The sequence below is a fragment of the Octopus bimaculoides genome, chromosome 21 (assembly GCF_046866305.1).
Source record: "Octopus bimaculoides isolate indiv1 chromosome 21, ASM4686630v1, whole genome shotgun sequence".
In the NCBI taxonomy this organism is placed as follows: Eukaryota; Metazoa; Mollusca; class Cephalopoda; order Octopoda; family Octopodidae; genus Octopus; species Octopus bimaculoides.
In genome coordinates, this window is record NC_142948.1 from 30,900,862 (window position 1) to 30,908,106 (window position 7,245).

Below are 7,245 nucleotides of genomic sequence, written 5' to 3' on the forward strand. Positions count from 1 at the left end.
TATATCATAAAAAACTGTAACAGACAAATGTATCTAACACTTTAATTTTCCTGTCCTTTGGTCATCTTATATGTGGGGGTTGCTCTTTGCATTTGTTTCTGTGATTGTATGCCATGTACTCAAGTATTTTTCACTTACTGTATCTCTACTTTCTTCCTCCCTCTTTTTGTGGTAGCATCTTCCCTTTTTTTCTCTCCCCCACCACTTCCCTCTGTCTAAAAGATCTGTTACATTGCAAGTCCCTCTCCCTCTCATCCTACACCAAGTTTATGTTCCATTATCACTCCCTCACTTTGTATCTCTCTTTACCTACAATTCTCACTCTTAACTATGTCTAACTTTCACATTATTCTTTTTGCCTTTCATGGTTTTTGATTTCTGAATGCACATATGCAATTTTATGACATAGGTATGTCTGTGTGTATGTAAATATATATATATGTATATCATAGCATAGTACCCATAAGAAAATGACAGAGTTTATTTCTGTTTTCCTTCAGTAATTCTTAATTTTTCTACTCCAAGCCATTCTACATTTTCTTCTTGTGTTTCATTTTGTCTTCTTTCAGTTATTCTTTTTATTTTGAACCTTGTATTTGTTTCTTATCATTTTGGATCACTCTTGCTCTGAAATTCATATTGAGTATTGACTTTTGATAATCTATGTCTTCTTTCTGTTTGTTGAAGTCAGGCGGTTTCTCTATGACCAAGAACCTCATCATCACTTTAACTGGCAATTACTTGTTGCATGTTTTGAAAATTCACCTCTTCTTTTCCTTACTTTCATGCACTCACTCACTTTTTTCGTTATTTTCACTCACTCATTCATTGAAATTCTTCATTATTTCGCCTCTTCTCTTTTTTCTTCTCTCAATCGAAGTCTTTCTTCACCTTTACATTTCCGAATGTCTTCCTTGTTACATTCTGGTATCATACACAAATTTATTTCCCTCTCACTTTTACTATCATTCACCAATTAATTTGCTCAATTTCTAAACCTCTGTTATTTTATCCTGTTACTTCTCTACTACCAACTCTCTATTACCCACTCTCTTTTACTTTATTTTATTCTGGCACTATTTCTTCCTCACTCACTCTTTCTCCATCTCTCTCTATATTTCATTTTCTACTCACTTGACTGCTCGTTGACTGCTGAATATTTCCACTCTCCTCTGTCCCCAAAACACAGCTGCTATTTCTCCTTCCACATTTCTGTCTTTTGATAGAAAGTGCATATATGTGTGTGTGTAATGTACATGTTTTATTTTGCATTTTTACTTGAAATTATAATATTATGTAGAACTTAGTCTCTCTGCAGATAGTAACCATAAGTACTGTAGGTTTAAATTAACAGCTTGTATGATATATTAGAGAGAACAATAGCTGGTTCTTGTTGATGCTGCTGAGTTGAGCTAGTCCTCATTTAACTGCCAAGTTGAGCAATAATCTATCAAACCGATGATCAAAAGTCTTCCAGCTATGACTACCTTTTGTTTTAAAGACTGTGATTTGAGAAAGATTTTGCTGCTATTTCTAACAGGTCAACTGACTGCATCAAAGCTCCCTTGTTGGCTTCCCATAGCCAACATTTAAATTATGTATGCAAATAATAAGCGTATATTACACAATTAATAATCCAGAAATTTATCCATAATCTTTGCATGTGACTAGATTCTTTTGATGAAGTAAAATAGCATACTTCTGCTAGTAATCTTCTGAGACTCGACACTTCTTTTTTCTGAAAGGTTTATAATCATAGATTAGAAAGAGAAAAAAGAAAATGTGATATATTAGTGAGATTTTTTTGGTTTTCATTTCTAAAACTTTTAAATAATGTATGATCTGTGGCTGGAATTATTTTGGGTTTATAAAGCCAAAAGTTGGTGAGATATGTTATCATTTAAGCACCAATAATTAAGACTAATTTTATCTCCATGCTGTTGCTAACAGATTCGTTTAACACAACCATTGCCTCTTCTAATTATACACATTGTATAATGAGCTACCATTAGCAATTTCTAGCAAAGTTTACTAGTGACAATATGACATTCTTAAGTAGGTAACTGGTCATTGCTTAAATATTTTTCGTTGATTGCTATTCACCACAGTTATGTTTCCCTGTATGAAAGGTAACTGGCCGTTAAAAACTTTTGTTTAAGAAGGAACTTGTTACCACTATTACTTGAACTTCATACAGTAACTACCCATTATCAGCTTTTGTATTTTTAAGCATTTACTTGGCCAACCAGCAATTTGTAGGAGGGCCCATCTAGTTGAAGACTCATTTCCAACAAAGCCCACCCACACATCTCGCCGAGTAATGCCTGCTAGCTTATGGAAACAGGCACAAATGACATGCCTACAAAAGAGACTTTATGTGGTTGTTTGACCTGCTAGAAATAACAGTCAAATCTCCCTGAAACCATACCTACATTTCTTTTTTAAAAAAAGATATAAAGAATAATGTAATCTGGATTCCAAGCGTGACTATTTTTCAATCTTTTCTTTTTTTTAGGACTTTGATTTGAGGGAGAATTTACTGCTATTTCTAACTGACTAAGTGACTACATATAGATTCGCCTTTGACTTCAAGATATAAATTTTGTATGCAATTCTAACAAATAAGTGTATATTATAATCAATAATCTAGAAAAATATATCTGAAAAAAAAAGAAAAGAATGGTCATTGCTCTAATACTCTTGATCAATAGGTGCAGTCATGGCTGTGTGGTTCAGAAGCTCACATTGCAGCTATATAGTTTTAGGTTCAGTCCCACTGCATGGCACTTTGGGTAAGTGTCTTGTACTATACCTGCAGGCTGACCGATACCTTGTTCGTGAATTGGGTGGGTGGAAAATGTGGAAGCCTGTCATATATATATATATATATATATATATATATATATATATATATATATAAACAGGGCTGTTAGTGAGGGATTATCAGTCTGGGCAAAATGCTTTATAAACTCTGTTAGTACACCAGGCTGACTCTGATAAAAGTAGCATTAACTCTCTTGGTTATTCTTTTATGCTTTTGCATGCTTCAGTCATTTGACTGTGGCTATGCTGGAGCACGGCCTTTTCTCAACCGATCAAATCAATAATGACTAGAGGAAACAGTTGTAAGTTAAATTTACTTCAGTAAAGAAGTATGTAATAACCATTATTCATGCCTTGTCCTATATATATATATATATATATATATATATATAATATATATATATGATCAATCCTGACCTTTAGCTAAACATCAATTAAATAACACTACTACTGTTTGAAAAACAGGAGGGAAAAATGAAATGAGTACTAAAAGGCCGTTTATCCTGAACTCTGAGTTTTATTGACACTCATTTAAAGCATCTTTTCTTGTTTCTATGTAAGAGAGAGTGAGAAAGAAAGGGAGACAAGCAAACTGTTTGTTAATAAGTTGAGAATAAGGTGGTGTGCTGCTTGAATTGTTAGCACATCCAGCAAAATGTTAAGTGACATTTTGTACTGAGTTCAAATTCCTTTGAGATCAACTTTCAGGATCAATAAAATAAATACCAGTTGAGCACTGGGGTCAATCTAATCGAACTATCCCTCGTCTGAATTTGCTGGCCCTGTGCTAAAATTTGAAAGCAATAAATAAGTTGAAAATCCTGTTGTTTTGAGAAAATTACATTGTCAATTGGAGATAATTTTCCCTCTCTGATGAAGAGCTTTTCCTGAAATGTCAAGATTTTTGTTGATTCACATCATAGTCATTTCACATCCATTTTCTTTGCTGGCAGGGGCTGGACAGTTTGACAGGATTCAGCTAGCTACAGGATTGCATCAAGTTCCAATATTAGCTTTGGTATGGCTTCTATGGTTGGGTGCCCTTCATAACATCATCATTTAAACATATCCAAATTTATGAACACCAAAATTCGAAACTGATTTTAATAATAATTAGATTCTGCTGAAGTCAACTTTACCATTCATCCTTTTGGGGTCAATGCAATCGACTTTCCCACTCCTTGAAATTGCTGGCCTTGTGACAAAATTTGAAGCTGATATTGATAGTAATTAAATTTTCTTTTCTCTCTTTTTCATTTGTGTTTCTTTACTGAATATGTATCTTGCTGTGCCCAGCTCTCACTCAACAGTGTTTCATTTCCCATTACATAATGGAAAGATATCAACCACATCACAAACAAGTATTCACAACCTCCAGATCATAGTCACCACATGATTGCTTGTTCTGCAATAAATAGCAGTCAAATCTCACTCAAACCACACCTTTCCCCTTTTTTTTTCTCACTTTATATTCTACTCCTTCATTGCTGTTCTAATTTCTTTCCTTTTATTTATAAAACAACTGTTCCCTCATAATCTATACTCTGTCTCTTACTCTTCTCTCACTTTCTCTCTCTATCCCTTCTCACATACACTCTCTTTTCATTTTCTCCTCTCTCTTTATAGAAAAAGGGATTTTGTTTGTGGCAAAAACTTAGAGCAAATGTAATTGAATGTTTCCTAGGTTTATTTCTTTTACCTGTAAAAATTGGGTTCTGGGTCTGTGGTTTGCTAAGAATATCAAGAATACTAAGAAACCAAGTCTGGTCTCTGATTTCATAGCATAGAAAACTGACAGAGATCCCACTTCACAACGAGATGGTTAAACAGGAAAAATTTCCTCTTATGCACACATGCACTTATACTTGTAATTGTGCTTATTTTGACACAGATACAAGAAATACAGAAACACACACACTGGCATACTACATGCACCGATGAACTCACATACATACACACACACACACATGCAGCAACAGACAAGCCTCTACTCATTTGCATATACATGTAGACACAGTTACACAATCATGGATATATGCACACATTGAAACGAATACATATACACATACAGGGTGAGTCAAAAGTAGTGTCCTGTTCGTGTGTTTGTGTTGATATATATGACTTCTCAATTGGGAGATACTTTTTGACTCCTAATTCTTTGTCCTATGAGTTTGAGATATCAAAGAGTATTAACACCACAATGCACGATCCACATTCAGTAACTTTCAAAACTGTCACTAATAACTTGCAAAGCAACAACGGCATGGCTTTCCCAGAAACTGTGTGCTACTTATGACTGACTCACCCTGAATGTATGTATGTATGTATATATATGTATATTTATAGCCTTACACAACTGTATACTCTAGCAATCCACCTGCAGATACTGAAATACACACGCACACACACACACTTACACACAAACTTTATGCAACAATTTGAAACTTCATGTTTGCTGTGTTAATCTATATTAAGATGATACTATATAAAAGCATATATAACTGTATTACAGTCATATATAAGAAGATATTATGTCCAAGTATGTATGATGTGACACTGTATTACACTTATATATATATATATATATATATATATATATATATATATATATATATATATATATATATATCACAAGACACTATGTCCAGTTATATATGACAATACTGTGGCTGCAGTCGTATATGACAAAATCTTATGTTCAAGTATGTATTACATGAAATTGATTGAGTCATACACATATTACATGATGTCATATTCAAGTACATATGACATGACAATGTCTTATTCATATATAAGATGTTATGTCTAAGTACATATGAAATAAGAGTTGTATTTCACTCATACATAACAAGAGGCTATGTTCAAGTATGTATGACATAATATTATATTACACTCATGCATAATATATCCAAGTATATATATGACATGACAGTCTTATATCTACATATATAGCAAGATTTTATGTCCAAGTATGTATAACACTGTGTTACAGTCATGAATGTATTACAACATGCTACGCCCAGTATGTATATGACACTGTTTTGTACATATATATAGCAAGGTATCGTGTCTAATTATGTATAACAATGTGTTACACTTGTACATATATCACAAGATACTGGTTCCAAATATGTATGACATAACACTGTATTACTCTCATGTATAGCAATATGACTGAGCCTGTATGCCATGATGCTGTGTCTACATTTGTATAACATGATACTTTTACAGTCATACTTGTATTACAACATACTGTGTCCAGGTAGGTATGGCATGATGCTGTCTTACATAGCCAGATATATTCCTGGATGTATGACATAATATTCATTACAAGTATGTCTTAGTAAGTATGCCATGATCATATGTAACAAGTTGTTTTGGCCTAGTATGTATTATAGTCATGTATAATAACTCAATTCCCAGTATGTATGACATGATGCTATGCTAAAGTTATATATGAGATGGTACTAAATAATATCATGTATGGTGTGATATTATTTTAGAGTCATAAAGGAAATGATAGTGTGTTAAAGTCATATGGCATGATATGGTATGCTATGTGATACTATGTGAAAGTATATCACATTATACTATGTTGAAGTTACATATAGAACATAAAGTTATACATACTATGTTAAATACATGCATGACAGGGTAGTGTCTTAAAGTCTTGTATGACATTCTACTATGTTAAACTGTTAAATTCTTATATGATATGATACTATGTTAGTCATATATGATATAATATAGTAAAGACGTATGCGCATATATATATTTATGTGTGTGTGTAGGTGGGTGTTTGTGTGTATGTAAACAATGACTTGTTAAAAGTCGGATAGGGCATGGTACTTTACTAGTCATCTATGACATATAGTTGTTAAAGTCACATATGATATATGTTAGTCACATGTGGCATGATAATATAATAAAAACTTAACTATGATACTATGTTGAAGTCATATACAATCATGATCCTATGTTAAAAGTGATATATGACATGATACTACTGTGTTAAAAGATATGAATTAATATTATACTCTGTTAATGATTATGTGTGATATAACACTGTGTAAAATAAATGTTGACTCTTTATAATTTAATTTTTTTATTACTTTGCAATAAAACCTTTCAAAAAACTTTTCAAAAAATAACAGATTTGTCTTGTTAATTATTTTTGTGTTCAGATCTACCTTGGGTTATCTTTGCTCTTCGTCCTTCCAGGGTTGATATAAGCTGTTATACTCTCCTCAGGTATGTGATACCTTTGGTTTATATTATATATCAATTTTTGTAGGGTATTAAAAGGAAAACTGGTAATGTGTTCACAAAAAGCATCAAGTGCTTTATTTCTGCCTTTTGTAGGACAGTATTCACTTTTGTTTTTTACTATAGACTCATCTTCGCTGGTGTAGTTGTGAAGTG